General features: G+C 33.8%; 1 protein-coding gene across 1 annotated transcript in view; it reads left to right on the forward strand.

The window, feature by feature from the left end:
- Positions 1 to 1,110: 1,110 nt before the first annotated feature.
- The window catches only part of LOC142337903 (adenylyl cyclase-associated protein 1-like), a 269,041-nt gene continuing 252,616 nt past the window's right edge, over positions 1,111 to 17,535 (forward strand). Inside the window, exon 1 of the mRNA XM_075387536.1 lies at positions 1,111 to 1,121. The gene's annotated coding sequence lies outside the window, so the exon portion shown is untranslated. The remainder of the gene's footprint in view (positions 1,122 to 17,535) is intronic.

Genomic DNA, 17,535 nt, shown 5'->3' on the forward strand with positions numbered 1-17,535 from the left:
GAATAGCATTAATTGTGTTAGTAGAGAAATTGGTTTAGCTTGGATAATTGACGGTCACATAATGTTCTTTAACTTCACTATATTGATCCTAATGAACATGAGATGCTGAGATGCCCGCCTCTACTGATAGGGCAATTACTGCTCCAAATGCTTTAAAGCCAGCTCTTCTTTTCTTCCTGTAGGTTCAGTTATAACTCAATGTTTTCGATAATCCTATTGATCACCGCTTGTAGTTGTTTCTCAACGTGCCTGGAATTGAATTATATTTTGAGCGCTGTTTTGTTTGCTAACAAATTTGACAAGTTGCATTCAATTACATTTTTGCTCTAAGTTGTTAATGAATTAGTTGTAAAATTTTTTTACTTGCTAGTTTGTCTTCTGCTTGCAAAGTTTTGTTGATAGAAGAGTTCTACTCCCCCTTTTCTGGTAATCACAATAACTTGATGCTCTAAAATGCTTGTCCAAACACAACAACTCAGTGTATTCCACTAAATTATGCTTGAGATTTAGGTTCCTGCAAAGTTCTTTGTGCCACAAGAAAACAATCTTTGGGTTGTTTCTATGCTACTATGCCAAAGCAGCACATAGGGGCAAACTAGAAAAACATTTTCTCACTATCCTATGTACAGGCAAAACAAAATAGATTTTGCTAACCACTCGATGTTCTTACCGATAACAGAAAAAAAAATCACTGATGAAAAGAACTGTTTTGTTCAGGTCCAGGAAAGTTCAAATAAACGTCAGAAAATTTTCAATTTTATTTGAATTGTTCTGATCGTTCACATATCGAGTTTTTAATTCATGATAAAAAAAACAGAGCTTTAGATTTATATTTCATATCTTTGGATATTGTTCTAGGAGTGTTCCAAAACAAAAAAAAGCTAAATATCAAATCTCATCTTTATTCCTTCTAGTTCTACTCTTCAAACTTTTCTAGTGCTTTTCTTTTACAAATCAAGTTCTTCTAATGGTAATTTATCTGCAACTAAATCATTCAGATGTGATTCATACATTTTTCCACCTAGATTTCAATCATATATTGAACCTAGATTCATTCGACCTAGATTCATTCATTTATGTCTACAATACTTATTTATTCATAAAGCGTTGACTTATTAAATATTCAAAACAACATTATTAAGACAGCCTTTCATAATTGGTTGGCGTTAAAAACAATGCTTGCATTAGGCATCTGGTTTTTAATATTAAACATTTAATAGAATGTGGTAAATATGTTTTGTAAATATTTGTTTGCAAACTGGTTGCAAATTTTACTTATCTCCTTCAGCACTCTCTTCAATTGTCAACTTAATAAGTTTTTCAACTGTTGTTCACTCAAATGAATATTGTTGTTTGCAAGTTTACACCTAGAACATCAGGTGTGACATCTCATTTAATTTTTGAGCACTTTTTTGTGAATCTCCGATGTTCTTAACATTTTGAAATTGGCCTTTAATTTTTCTGCAGGCTTGGAGTTTTGGATATATTTGCTATCTTACTAAAACGATGCTGCAGCTAGTTTTAATTTCAATTATATTGCCAGAGAAACTGTCTGCTATCCACCCAATCGAGCTCTTTTCGATTTTTTGTTCCGCATTTTAATTCTAACACATTTATTTGACATGCTATGAGAATTGTTCGCTTGCGTTGATACGTAGATTTTTTAAATGAATAAGGACATTGCAAATTTCTTTGGAGTATGTTATCAGCCGTTTAATTGGATATTATCAGCCGTCTGATTGTCAGTATGTTACAAATCTGTCGAGCTGAGAACTCATTGCTATTAACAGCGAACCGAGGCGCGTGTTTTTGGCGGTATCTCAGGAGACTACAATTATGCATACAGATAAATTATTTAAGCGTATTCATCTACTCTCCCTTTGGCATCGGCAATGGATTTGCAGTAGGTAGTTTGAGATTTGCAGACTAGGTTCAAAAAGCACGGCTAAAATGAATATTATTCCAGCGCTAACTATAGCGACACTTGTCAGTATCTTTGTCTCACAGTACGATATCTTTTGTTTAGTTGGAATAGCAACCGCCAAACTGTCTGTTTGTTGCCCCTGAGTTGAGTTTATTTTCTGAAGATTTTCAAACATCATTGAGTGAGTTTGTAGAGACATCGGCTTAGCATGGATAATAGACGATTACTTGATCCTCCATAACTTCCCTATTTTGGTCCCAGTTAACTTGATCCCAACCCTGCTGACTGCGCAATTACTTCTCCAAACGCTATCAAGCCAGCTATTCTTTTTATCATGTAGGTTCAGTAATAACTCATTGTTTCTGATAATCCTTTTAATCACGGCTTGTAGTTTTTTTTAACGTGACTTGAAATAGATTAAATTTTACGCGCTGTTTTGTTTGCTAACAAATTTGACAATTAGCATCTAGTTTTTTATTTGATCCAAGCTGCTAAAAATTAGTTTTAATATTTGTTGCTTGCTAGTAATTTGTCTTATTATTTGCTGATAACGGAAACAAAATCGAGCATTTATAAACCTTTACACTTACAAATTTTTGATAAACAAGTTTTGTTAAACGAGTATGTTACAATTCTGTAGAGCTGAGAACTGGTTGCCTATTAACAGCGAACCGAGGCACATGTTTTTGGCGGTATCCATTCAAAGTTCAATTATGCATACAGATAAAATATTTAAGCGTATTCATCTACTCTCCACTTTGGCATCGGCAATGGAGTTGCAGTACGTAAATTGAGAGTTGTCAGACCAGATTCTAAAAGCACGGCTAAAGTTAATATAATTCCAGCATTAACTATTGCAATACTTGTCAGTATCTTTGTCACACAGTAGGAGATCTACTGGTTTTTTGGATTAACAGGCGCCAATCTGTCTGCTTGGTGCCTTTGCTAAGAGTTTAATTTTTGAAGATTTTCAAACAGCATTGAGTGAGTTTGTAGAGACATCGGTTTAGCTTGGATAACTGACGGTCACTTGATCCTCCATAACTTCCCTATATTGATCCTAATTAACTTGATCCCGCCCCTGCTGATTGCGCAATTACTTCTCCAAACGCTCTCAAGCCAGCTATTCTTTTTATCCTGCAGGTTCAGTAAAAACTCACTGTTTTCGATAATCCTATTGATCACGGCTTGTATATGTTTATTAACGTGATTTAAAATAAATTAAAATTTTACCCGCTGTTTTGTTTGCTAACAAATTTGACAAGTAGCATCCAATTTAATATTTGCTACAAGCTGTTCAAAATTGGTTGTAATATTTGTTGCTTGCTAGTAATTTGTCTTACTATATGCTGCTGATAACGGAACCAAAATCGAGCATTTATAAACTTTTACGCTTACAAATTTTTGATAAACAAGTTTTGTTAAACAAATCTGTTACAATTCTGTAGAGCTGTGAACTGGTTGCCTATTAGCCTATTAACAGCGAACCGAGACACGTGTTTTTGGCGGTATCTACGGAAAATCCAATTATGCATGCAGATAAATTATTTAAGCGTATTCATCTACTCTCCCCTTTGGCATCGGCATTGGAGTTGCAGTACGTAAATTGAGAGTTGTCAGACCAGATTCTAAAAGCACGGCTAAAGTTAATATAATTCCAGCATTAACTATAGCAATACTTGTCAGTATCTTTGTCACACAGTAGGAGATCTACTGGTTTTTTGGATTAACAGGCGCCAATCTGTCTGTTTGGTGCCTTTGATGAGAGTTTAATTGTTGAAGATTTTCAAACAGCATTGAGTGAGTTTGTAGAGACATCGGTTTAGCTTGGATAACCGACGGTCACTTGATCCTCCATAACTTCCCTATATTGATCCTAACTAACTTGCTCCCGCCCCTGCTGATTGCGCAATTACTTCTCCAAACGCTATCAAGCCAGCTATTATTTTTATCCTGTAGGTTCAGTAAAAACTCACTGTTTTCGATAATCCTATTGATCACCGCTTGTAGATGTTTTTCAATGTGCCTTGGAATAAATTAAATTTTAAACGCTGGTTTTTTTGTTAACAAATTTGACAAGATACATCCAATTTCATATTTGCTCAAAGCTGATCACAAAGTAGTTGTAAATTTTGATACTTGCTAGTAATTTGTCTTATTATATGCTGGTAACGGAACCAAAAACAGAGCATTTATAAATCTTCCAGCTTACAAAACTTTTGATAAATAAATTCTGTTCCGCTTTTCTGATAGTCATAACTTGTTGAAAAATTGTTCTTAATAAACAAGGGTGGGTAATTGAACCCATCTTGAGAAAAAATTACTAACTTGGTAGAACTTAACTTCTGTCCTTAGGCTAAAAATTAGGCCATTCTTAGGAAACGAAAAGCTTTTTATCTAATGAAATTTCGTCAGGTCATGGAAACAGTAGTAAAGTACTCAAGCCTTGAGACTCTGGAGTAGATAGTTTTTGGTTCCGTTTATAGAATCTTTAGATGTTGGACATTCTACCAATACTGTACAGTGAATTTTTTCTCAAAATAGCAGAAGGCTTTGTTTTTGATTTACAAATGCCGAGCACCGTCTTGTTTAAAATTTTAGTGTAATTTTGCTATTTCGTCTTTGCTGTGCAATAACTGAATTATATTAATTTTATTGCAAAATTATATAAAAATTGTTTGTTTTTGTAAGATCCCACCTTCCAACGTCTAATTTTCTAAAAATCTTACATAACGAAAAATTAGTACTAATAACTTTTGCGGAGTGTTTCTGTTTTCAGATATTAGCATATTTTGTGTTTTAACGTAAAGTAACTAATTTTGAGTCATCACTTATTGTAAATATGTTTTCAGTTGAAAAATAACGCGCTTCTTTGTGTTTCACTTTATGTTGTCTTCGGCCTGTAAATAAAATAATGTTGACGACGAAAGTAAAGTTGTTTGTTCAAAAGACGAAAATTGTTTGTATTGAATTCTGGGGTTGTTGCTTTGAGTAACCTTGCGAGGCGCCGGAGGAGCAGGCTTCACTCTGACATCTTTGGGTTTTAATTTCTGTAACTTGCGTATTCTGTTTCTGCCGCCGGCCATGTTCAATTTCATTTGTTTTAGTGACATAATGATAAATAACAATTAGAAAATTCTCGACTGAAAGCTGTTTGACTACTTTGTTTAAATTTTAACATATCCTTTTGTTTTTTTTATAATGCCACAAACAAGAGTTAAATTGATTTTAATAAGTATTCATGAGCGAGTTAGGACTTTCAAGGACAAGTTTTGCTATACATAAACGTAGGCAGTTCTCCTCCCCCCGGGTGCTCAATTGAGATGATATGCATATTTTACGAGAAGTTAGCTTCATCTTGGTATGAAGCTGCAAACACAATTCCATTTCTCTGGATATTTGCATTACACAAACAACAAACTAGTTGCTGTAACTAATTGGCGTCTGTTTCATTTTGAAAATAATATTTTAAGTTTTCTGAATTGTTTGAAGGAAAAAAGAAAAATTATTGAGCAAGTTGATTTTAATTTTAACGGTATCTGTAAAGCATTATCTAAAATGGCTGAAAATCACGAATTTACGAGCAATTTTATTGTCCTTTCTCCGACACTAATAAATATTCATGGTGTTACAGTTTAGCAGTAAAAAATTGATAAATATTCAGTTGAAAAATCAATCAATGAAACAAAAACTGATGAAATGATCCAGTTGAATAGTTTGTTAACAGATAGTCATATAGATACTGGTGGTTATTATTTTAATTCAGTAACATTGCTTGGTAAGAAACTTTATTTCATTTGTAACCCTGTCACGCGCACTACAAAATGTTTGAACAGTTGATGTGAGGCATAACATGGCTGATGTTTTTTGAGTCCCGTCCTGTTAATACTGTTATTAATTCTGATATCAAAATTAACTTTCGACAACCTGAATTAGTATTTACAATGAAATGCAAGAACTTTTTGTCAAAAATCCGATATAATTGCATCAAACTAACATATGCCCATAGTTTCAAGTTTACTTAAAAACGGAAAAATGTAGACTACACTGCAGAGAGAGAGAGGGTTTTTTGCATGGGCCAAATCAGTAATTGTGAGCCAAATTGAAAATTGTTAGTTAGAGTCATTGAAGTAAGAGATTAAAAAAATAAGCTGAGTGTTTGTGACTCAACTCAAATCGTTGTGTTCATCAAAAGTGTTCAAACTTATGTTTTGAGCAGTGACCTGAGTTTGCAAATAACAGAAACATGCACATTGTTGCTTCAAAATGCCAGGAGTTGAAAATTGTTGTCGAAATGTCCAGCATATATAAAATTGTTATGATAACTAATTCTAAATTCTGTTGTCCCTTATGTAATGATGGATGGAACAACAAAATGGGAAGCTGAACAAATGCAGAGAATGGCTTAGGTTAGATTTTTGGATATTTGACCACGTTTTTGGATAATTAACAAGTTTTTTGTTATTAATGTATTAAGATTGCGAGACGTGTTGTCGATTTAATAAAAACGAATTGTTCTTTCTCCTCAATCTAATATTTTTAAATTTACCCCTGGGCACAATTGGAAGGATTTGCTCATTCATGAAAGACTTTTTTCATGGGTATGGCAATACATACGTAAAGTAATTTGAAACTAAAAATGATTAAGAAATAAGAAAATCAATTATCGAATGAATTTTTAATCGTTAAAATTTTCGAATGACTGGAATTATTGATTTTGCTTCAGTATTTGACCGTATCGTGCATTTTTTTACTCTTGTGGCGATGGTTGTTTAGCAATCTTGAGCAATTCAAAGTAAAGTTGGGTATAACTACTGCTCAATTGTGTTGTTCTCTCAGCAATTGTTTTCAGCAATGGTTTTGGACAAGTTTGATCCACGGGTCTTAGATTCTTTAGTCAGATCAATTGATCTCGTATTTTGGGATTCTGGAATCTTGTGTGTTGAACAGCTTGGGTATCATGTTGTGAGGTACATCTTTGGAATTTGATGGGTTAGGGGCTATACCTAATGTTAATACATAGGCACATTCTTTTGCCCCTCTGTTTGCTGACATATTACTAGTGCCGTCCTCTAGCATGAGTAGTCTAGGAACAATGCCAAAAGACAAAAAATATTCTAATCAACAATCGGTTACTTTAGTTGACAGTAAAATCAGGACTGTTTTGATGTCAACATTACGTCGAAAGATGTTTTCAACTCGCATTGATCAACTTTAGCTTCTAGCATTACTTATGCTTTCAATTTCCTATTCCCGGCAATTACATTGGGGTCGATCTATATAATTCGAGATGAAAGAACATCTCCAGACGTTTTCTCTAATTCCCAAATTAAAGTTTATTGAAATACTTTCAAATTTGAAAATAGAAAAAAATTGGGATCTATGCTGCTGAAAATAGCTCACCAAGCAAGTCACTCCACACTTGATGCTGTTTTTGGTGCCCAGAACTCAGAAGCTCCAAAACATCACTCCATTTTGCTTATAAGTATAGTTGGCAATTAGCGAAAAATTGTTCATGCCTCATTGATCAATGTCCGACTTGGATTCAACTATGTCCCGTAGAATAGCAAATGCGTACAATCGAAAGAATTTCTCTATTTTACTAAGGAGACAAAAATCACATGCGCCACGTCGTACCTCTCAAAAAAGTTGAAACTGCTGTTAAACCAATAGTTGTATCATATTAATTTACCATTTGAATTCTCAACTGATCTGCCTCATATCAAAGAGAAAACCTCTTTTTAATAATTTCGTCAACGGACAAAAGGGCTGTGAGATATTCCGTTTAGAACAGTTAAGCGAAACATTTACTAAAAGCACCATAACCGATAACCATTGGGGAAATTGCTCTCGAACTCGACAGGTGAGGGGTTGTTTTCAGTTGTAGCTGGCTTATGCTTACGGAAGCCAACCACAGTAGCCTAGGATTGCCATTCACGCCATAAATTTCCACTTCTTGAAGCATTTCTTGACAGTTTAGCTTACCCGACAAGTTTATATACTTTGTAAGTAATTTTATTCTATTATGAAATCAATTTAAAGTAAACCTAATGATGAAAGCAATGCTCGAAAACCTTTGTTTTCCAAGACAATTCAATTTTTAATTGTCAATTCTTTCTCCCCTTAGCTAGCCCGTACACTTAATAATTAAAAAAACTGGCCTGAGTTTTTCAAGAGAGCTGATCACCACTGGCCTCGGCTTTTACCAGCTTAAACCCTTTCTTTGAAGAGAAGTCAAACAACTCAAGCGAAGAAAAAACATTCGAGAAAGAAACATCACGCAAAAATTTTGCATAAAAAGACATACACAAAACTAAATGGATCAAAATTTGTTCGAGAGCAATTATTCATCTCTCCATATTGAACTCAACTGCCACGTGCAGAGATTTTGTTCATCAAATTTTCATTGAAAAATTTCCACATCAAAGTTATTTATCAATTTTTTAGAACACTTATTTTTTTTACGATGACGCATCTTGATATGCTATTACTAATTGTGTCGCTCGGTAGTAAAACTTCATTCGCGCTTTTCTGGATACTCCCTTTGAAACTTTGCAGATGTCGCTCGACCGCCGCTCGAGTGTATGTTCGGATAAGAGCTCTACTTTTAGGTTCTTTTGATTTATAACGTAAGAAATTATTTAGCTGCCCGAAAAAAGGAGGTGGTTCGATGTTCAACAAAATTTGATCTTCGCAATTGCGTCATAAGTAATAATAAGATATTAAAAGAATTAACAAGAATACTAACCAGGTAAGCCCTATATACCAAGCATGTCCTCGTTTGAAGTCGACGGAGGTATTTCAAGATACGAGTAACCTTTTTGGTACTCTGCCATGGAGTGCTCCTACAATAGAGTCATTCTTTTGATGTTCTAAATTTAATGTCCAAACAGGACAAATAAGTGAAATGCACCACAACATACTTGACATCTTTTCTGGATCCACCAAAGTTTTTTCTGCCCCCAAAAAACATTTTTTTGTGTTGTTACTATGCTACTCTGTTAGGGGCACACAAGAGAACTATCTGCCTACTAAAATGGAGGACCAAAACAATATTGATTTTACAAACCACATGAAGTTTTTTCGATAACAAAAGAATTCCATGAGGAAAAAAAGCCTTTTATTCACGTCCATAGAAGTTCAAATTGACGTCAAAAGATTTGCAGTTTTTTTTTGAACTGGTCTGACGATTCACCTATGTTTGTTTTTTGTTTTATGCATGATAAAAAACAGAGAGTTTTAACTATATTTCAGGTCTTCGGGTGTTGGTCAAGGAGTTCTCCAAAATATTATAACTGTTAATCAATTCTCAACTTTAATCCGTTTAGTTGTACTTTTCAATGATTCAAACTTTTTAAAACTTTATTTCACAATTCATATACTTCTTATGGTAACTTATCTACAATTAAACCATTGAGTATTGATTCATATATTTTTCCAGCTACATTTCTTTCTTTCGAAACTGAAATGACCTGATTTTAAATCAAATGAAAGTTTACACATGACTCTGCGTTTCTCTATTTTTCACGACTACATTACGTTTTAACTCATAAAGCATTGACTTATTTAATATTCGAAACCAACTTATTAAGACAGCTTGTGATGTTTGGTTGGCGTCAGTAATACCTATAATAGGCAATTGCTTCTTAAAAATAAATATTCATTAGAAGGCGGTTATTAGGTTTCGCGCATTTTTTTGCAACCTAGTTGCAAGTTTTCCATACCTATTGTTGCACTCTCTTCATTTGTCAGTTTAAAGTTCTTACTAAGTTGTTGATCACTCAAAAAATAGTGTTTTCTGCAAGTTTACACCTAGGGTGCAATATTAGATACTGATATTTTGTTGTGGCAGCATTCAAGACCATATTGCTGTCAATTACATTTATTGATTATTGTGATTATAAAATGCAGTTAATAAGAAAAACAGAAAAAAAATTACTTTTTTTCTTTGATAATTAAAAAAAATCAAATTTTAATTTTTAATGACATCGGTTTAGCTCCAGCTCCTCGAAATTTACATTGATTGCTCTTATGTTTTCCAATTTGAGAATATTAAGCACTGACATCTATTAATAATATTTACTAGTTTATTCTCAAATTGGGAAACTTCTGACAAACATCTTTTTTTGTGCCTCATTTTAGTTCTAACACACTGTGATTTGACATCCAGGGAGCATTGCTCGCTTTCGATGGTACTTTATTTTGAAATCACTGAAAAATTGCAAATTTTTTGATGGAAGCATGACCATCAAAATGTTACAATTTTGTAGAGCTGAGAACTTGTTGCCCATTAAAATTGAACCCAGGCTTGTGTTTTGGCGTTTTCTAAGGAAAATCCAATTATGTATACATATAAGTAAATTGAGCGTATTTTTCTGCTCATCCCTTTGTATATGCACTGGAGTTGCAATATGAAAAAGAGAAAAAAAAGTCGAACCTAATGCAAAAGCACGGCTAATGTGAATATCATTCCAGGATTAACTATAGCAAAACCTGTCATTACTTTTTATCTCATTGTACGTGAGAATTTGTTTAGTTGGAATATTAAGCGCTAATGTGTCTGTTTGGTGCACTTGTGCTCAGGTTAGTTTTTGAAGAATTTGAATAGCGCTCATTGCATTAGTAGAGACAAAAGTTTAGCTTGGTTAATTGACAGCTTTATGAGTGCTGAAACAACTAGATTCATAGATGTCAAACAAAAGGCAGGTAGCTAAGCTGACATTAAAAACTACCTAGAAAAACTAAAATAAGCTTCTCTTGGAAGCTTTGAGGGCGCGAAATTACTGATACTTCATTAGAACAATTGTCAAAGAATGGAGGCTGGTTAATCCTATATTTTTGTGGCGTGTAGTATGTGCGCTGTTCATCCTTAGCTTTTATATATTTTATAGTTTTTTTTCTCTAGCGATAAAAATTAAAATGCTTGATGCAGACCTCAAGCTAAGAGGACACGATCCAGCCAATTTTTGCTCACTTCTAAAGAACATTTTTAAATTTGATGTTTTCATTGTTTTTTCAGACGCTCACTCTTTGGTTCGTCTCAAATAATAAAAATAAATAAGTTCTGCGATCAATTTGGTGTTTCGAAGGCAGTTTTGCTCAACTGTTTTTCCTCAGAAATTCAAATCCTTCCTGAAAAGTTTCAAAACATCTGGCAATAAAAGAAAAATTTTTATGCCTCATTGATCAATCTCCACCTTGATTCAACTATGTCCCGTAGAATGGCATATGTGTACATTCGAAAGAATTTCTCTAATTTACTAAGGAGACAAAAATCCCATGCGACACGTGGTACCTCTCAAAAAAGTTGAAACTGCTAAAACAATAATTTTATCATTTTAATTTACCATTTGAATTCTCAGCTGATCTGCCTCATATCAATGAGAAAACCACTTTTAAAAAGTTTCTTCAACAGACAAAACGGCTGTGAGATATTCCGTTGAGAACAGCTGGTTGAGGCATTTACTCAAATAATTTCTCCTGTTGTAGTTTAGGATAACGTCAGAAATTTTATAAACTTTGCTGGATATAATAGACAATATTATATTGGCACTGAGATCTCCATTGGAAGACCTCGAAGTTTTTTTCTGTAAAATTGCTTTAAGATCATCAACTGTTCAGAAAATCAATAAAACTGAATTTCTGCTTCCCAAGATAAATACACAGCGCAGAAAAACCATGTTTGGATCCCTTCAAAGTTTTTTAACGCCTTCAAAAATATCCAAACTTGTAAACAAAAACAAAAAATTGTGGTTAAAAATATATTGAAAAGACTCCAAGTATGAAGTTGACCCTAATAAATGAGAAGAAAACAATCAAAAACCAAATTAATTTAGGCAGAAGAAGCAACGCTACAGATAGTTTTTCACTCGAAACAGACAATAACAACTGCTGAAATGCCATTAAAAGAGTCAATTGTAAATTATTTTTGAAAAAAAATCGGCCTCCCATCTGTATGTGAGTGCCAAAATTTAAAATTTTCTAACTCGTTTCTTTCTGTTGTTTCTTTTTTTTTATTTTTAGTATATTTTTTGGACTACTTGTGATATATAATGCGCTCAGAGGAACAACATAAAAAAACATTTTAGGTGAAAAAGGATAGCAAGCAAAGCTGTACATATCAAAACCAATTTGAATAAAAAGCTGTACAAAGAAAAACTACATAAGAACTTGAAAATATTGAAAATAATCAAAACATCAGTCAAAAAATAGTCTCAACTTTTATGCAATAGCAAAATAAAATTAAATTACAAAATTTGAGCAGCATTTTGGGCAGAATTAAAGGAGCAACAAAATTAACCGGAAAAAAAGAAGAAACCATATCAAGGAACCTAATTATCATTTTCATCTCAAAACAAAAAATTCAAATTTGTCAACATAAACCCAGACTTTTGAAAAATAGCAAAAATTCCCAGACTTCAAAAAGCTAATAAGAAAATGCAATTTTATCACCCGGAACTTAGCCAAAAAAGAATCGTGTAAAAAACAATAGAAAAAATTGGCTTAGAATTGAAAAATTGTCCTAAAAGTGAAAAAAGCTGATAGAAATTAAAAAACTGTAAAATTCGATAGAAATTTCTACACTTTTTCCAAGTTTTATGAGGTTGATGTTTCATCAAACCAATAAAAAGAATCGATCTGCACAGAAAACTTTCAGGCAGACAAAAAATTTTTTTCTTTCCCTTCGGCCCCACGTGGACTCAGAAAATGGTATGAATTGCCAAAATAATGGTCTAAACGCGTAAGTGTCACCATAGCAGGTAGCAAAAATTGGCACAAAAAGCCGATATAGAAACAAAAAAAAGACCAAGCAACTAATTTTTTTTTCGAAACTCTTCGTGAAATAGGCTGAAACAAAAAAACTGCTCTAAAAATGCCGCCTCCGAACTAAAATTATTAATCCCTTTGTCAATTTATTTCACAGCTACTTAACTCAATCTCCTTCAAAATTCTGAAAAGTCCAGGAAACCACCACTATATTTTTGTCATTTCTTCCTCATTAGTGTTTGAAAAGTTTCGTGAATAAGTTTAAGTTGCAATTGATGCCCAGGTCAAGGTTTCACTCCTAATACACTAGTTAGCAGGGTTTAGGGTGTATTCCACTCCTATTTATCGAGGAGAAGAGTGTAAGAGTCCAAGTTCAAAAAATTACACTGTATTTAAATTCTTTTCAACACTCTTTTTACACTCTTTACAAAGAGTGTAATCTAGGTTGGACTGATGAAAATTGCACTCTTACACATATACCATAATAACAAATTGAAACTATTAACCTTAGTATGACTGAGGTTAATACACAAAATGAAGATAACATGATCCGCAGCGGGAAGGGGGGGCTCACTCCTCACTACCTCCTTCTACGTGTTTTTTGAAATTTTACTCTTATAATTACGCTCTTCCATTCTTAATTAAGCGGAGAAGTAGGGGTGTAATTTTGTTATTTTTACACTCTCTGCACTCTTTCCCCGTTATTTTTGGGGAAAGATCTCGGCCCGGGTGAAGGGATAGAATAGGGAAGTAGTAGAGGCTTAGCAAAGGTGGGGGGGGGGGGGGTAAAAGGATGTACCTATGTATTAACATTAGGTATAGCCTTTTTTCATCTAATTACCCAAAGATGTACCTAAAAAGAGAGAGTGAGAACAATAGACCTGTCAGATTAAGTTAATTACCATAAGGGAATTGCGTCCACTTATATCAATTAAAGTATTACTCGACTTATTCATGTTGGATTTCTTTTGTTTAAATGCTATTCAACTTAAAGTAAGAATAATTACCAAATATCGGCGATCGTAGCACAGTACGCAATGCAAGCTGCGCGGAACTGCTCGAGCAAATCATGCCCCGGGAATGGAAGTTCGATTCCCGGCTTCCTAATTAAAAGTAATGAGGCATATTGTTTTTTTGTGTGAACAAAGAAAATTGTTGAATCAAAAAGTTAATTATCATTTAAAAAGAGTCAAAATCTCCTTCCATTGTTTTTGAATACAATGGGTTGTTAACAACTTTCCTATCCTAAGACTCTGTTTTCTAACACAAAGAAAATTACTAATCTTTCAATTGTACTACTTTACTTATGCTACAATACTTTTTCAAAGTAAATGATCACAGAATATATTAACCAATCAAAACGGATTTGTTAAAAAGGAAGTGGTTCTTTTTATTCAATGAATAACAAAATCACTCTCCTCATTTTCTTCTCGCTTATCAAGTTGACTTGTTTCTCTTCAAAAAAAATCTCACTCGTCTTTCTCTCTTTCAATTGTTCATATTTGAATTTGCTTTATTTTTGAATTCGCTCCTATTTTGAAATAACTTCTATTTTGAATTCGCTTCTATTTTCAAGTAAAATATAATTCAAGTAAAGATTTATTTCAGATACAAGCTTTGCAGCTACTATTTTTACTTGGTAAAAATATAATTCATATACAAGCTTTGCAGCTACTATTTTTACTTGAAAACTTCTGGAACTGTCTACAAACCACTACCTCGTGAGTATTTTTCCTTAAATTTTGAATGTTAACATGAAGACAAGTCAATTTTAACTTTTACTAATTTTCATTCTCTGTAAATTGTAAACTGTTCGTACAGCTTTTTCTGGTTCTGAATTGTTCAGTTCTTAATTTCTGTTTTGTTTAGAAAATGGATTCAACAAAGAGCCTCAGAATTGTGGAGATCAGCAGTCAGGAAAGACTGGTGATCTATACTAGTGACGAGACAACGGATGTTGCCCTTGTTAGGGAAAGGAGACTGATTGATACAGATCCCTGGGAGGCGGAGAGTCTCCAGAAAATTCCGAGGGTCCTGCTCTCAAATTTTGAAGAGATACTGAGCGCAAGTGGTCCAAGTTCGCTACAGTACACAAGAGTGGAGAAAGCGAGGCACACAAATAAACTACACAGCGTCAACATCCCTATCAGACGGTTACACAACACCAAGGATGTTGGCGTGAGTGTAAGGAGGCAACTATGTTGGTTTGAATATAGTCTCAAACCGATTTCCGGAGACGCAATTTCCAACACGATGTTGGTGAGTGGTTTAGAGAGGTTTTGGGAGTGTGACAGAATTGCAGAACAAGGTCATACTCTCAATACTTCCCGTGATTACAGTAGCGGGCTTGATAATACAGAGCACAGTGATACTAACATCAGGGATGACCGAGACATCATTTATATCAGTAGTGATGATGAGCCCCAAAACATCCAGAGTGCTCCAAAAAATGAGGTTCAAGGACAGTGGCTGCAAAAATCGAAGAGAAAGGGAGTAAAGAGGGTTTTAAATTTTGAAATCGAAACGAGTACTCCCAGAAAGCTACCGCAAACCGTAGAGGGGATGCTTAACTTTTTGGACCTGAGTCCAATCCCATTCTACAAGAAAGATTAAAGAGTTTCTGATTAAATGCTGTATGAGTGTTTATTGCTTTCTTGTTTAAATTTTTTTCTTGTCTTCAATATTTCAATTCCACTGGTAGTGATTTGTTTATCTTTTATGATGTAGTTGACTTTGATCATTCAATTAATCTTTTCCTTTTCTAGTTTTAAAAAGTCTTTCGAGTATAGTATATTGTTTAAAAGTAGCTGAACTTATTGTTTAAAGTAGCCCTCAATTGAGTTGAGTGAAATCTAACATTAACACTTTTTAATGAACAGTAATCTTCTACTTTTAGGAAGAGAGAAACATTGTACTGATCAAGATCAAAACTTGTAGACATACATAATAAAAATCAGAGAATTTCATTTGATTAAAGAGACCAGAAATTTTCAGGAATATTTTTTAAAAAAATTTGAGTGTTGAGTTTTTACTGTTGCCTGAGCATATTTTAACATACCTCAAAAAAATCAAATTAATGTTGAGGCACAGTTTTCTTTTTTTTTCATGTAGTTAATTGGAAGTGAAATCTTGTGTATTAGTTTATGTAAAAATGAGATCTCATTATTGAGAGAAATGGAATCTAGCATAGGATAAATTTTCACTTCATCCTTCTACAAAGTTAAATTCAGTTTAATAAATGTCCACCATTTCTTTTTCATTTTCAACTAAGAAAAGGTTTTTTAGCTCTACATTAATTTATCTTTTCATTGTAACAATGCAGTATGAGAAGTTATAGTATTCCAAAATGAATTTCTCAGCAGAAAAATTGTTTTGATTTTAGAAAAAATGCCTAGAACTTCTAAACCAAAGGAAAAGTGTCCTTCATTCGAAAAACTCATTCTAAAGTCCAATATGAGCAGACATCTGAAGCTTCATTCAAAAAACTGCTCAATTTGCTCCAATTCATTTGGCGACGATGCTAAACTACAACATCATATTGCTTCTGTACATAGACCATCTTTGATTGTGAAGAAAAAGTTTTCTTGTAGCAGTTGTCCCTTATCGTTCTCTACGTATTATCAGCTTCTTCATCACAAAAAGAACATCCACCAAGGTTCATCTCCCATCAACTACGAAGAGGTTGACCTATCAATCTACGGAGGCTCTCCTGCTCTTCACAATGAACTACAAACAGTTGAGCACTTCTTACGAGACTCAGTACTTGAACTCTCGAAAAAGAAGGTACATAATTTTAAATTACAGGATTTAAATCCAGAGGTAGTTATCGAGAAGCTTCTTATTGTTTACAATGAGCTACCAAGTGCTGCGAAAGTTAATATATCGTTTGGTTTCGTTCTACAGAACGTCCAAGACCGCGAAGAATTTCGGTACTATTACGCAGCCGATAACAATCCCCTTTTTCTAAATCCAGTTATTGTTTCTGATTATTTTGACTTGAATCTGATAAAAACATGGTTAAGAGGCGACGATTTTTTACCCAATCTCCTAACACAGCGCCCTGATACAAAATGGAAGTTTTATTGTGTTACAAATGTTACTTTCTTTGTGTTTCTACTGAGTGGTGTTCCGTTAGGATGCATCGACCTGCCCATTCCATCAATTTTACTTAGAAACCCTCTGGTAAAATGTTTTGTCTCCGATAGTGAGCTTGTTCCTTATCGAGATAATTTATGCATGTTTCGAGCACTAGCCTACAATTTATATGGAAACGAAGATCTTCAACAGAACACAAAGAACTTATTACAGCAATTCCTATCATAACCTCGCGCTGACGGTGCAGATTTCCAAGGAATAGACGAAAACGACATTCCTATTCTTGAAGAACTCATTAATAGGAACATTCAAATTTTTATTATACTATTAGATGATGACTCCAAATTGTTTGCAGAACTAACTCGTCGTTCATCGATGAATCGACTTCAGACAACATCTTTATTGAGGTTTGAAAATCATATCTGTTGGACAGCGGATATCAACAAGTTCCTGAAAAAATTTCGTTGCTATATTTGTGACCACTTCTATGACAGATCATATAACCTAGTGAACCATATGAAAAATTGTTCTGAGACAACTCAACACAAATATCCAAGTGGTGCATATCAACTTTTCGGTACGATTTTTGATAGATTAGAAGAAATCAACATTATTGTTCCAGATGAGCTTAGACTTTTCCCCAATCTAATTGTATACGATTTTGGATCAATAACAGTGCATGATAGTACAATCAAAAACACTGAATTGACAAGCTGGATAGGTAAACATGTTCCTATAAGTGTCTCGTT

The sequence above is a fragment of the Convolutriloba macropyga genome, chromosome 4, assembly GCF_964194025.1.
Source record: "Convolutriloba macropyga chromosome 4, txConMacr16.3, whole genome shotgun sequence".
Classification (NCBI taxonomy): domain Eukaryota; kingdom Metazoa; phylum Xenacoelomorpha; order Acoela; family Convolutidae; genus Convolutriloba; species Convolutriloba macropyga.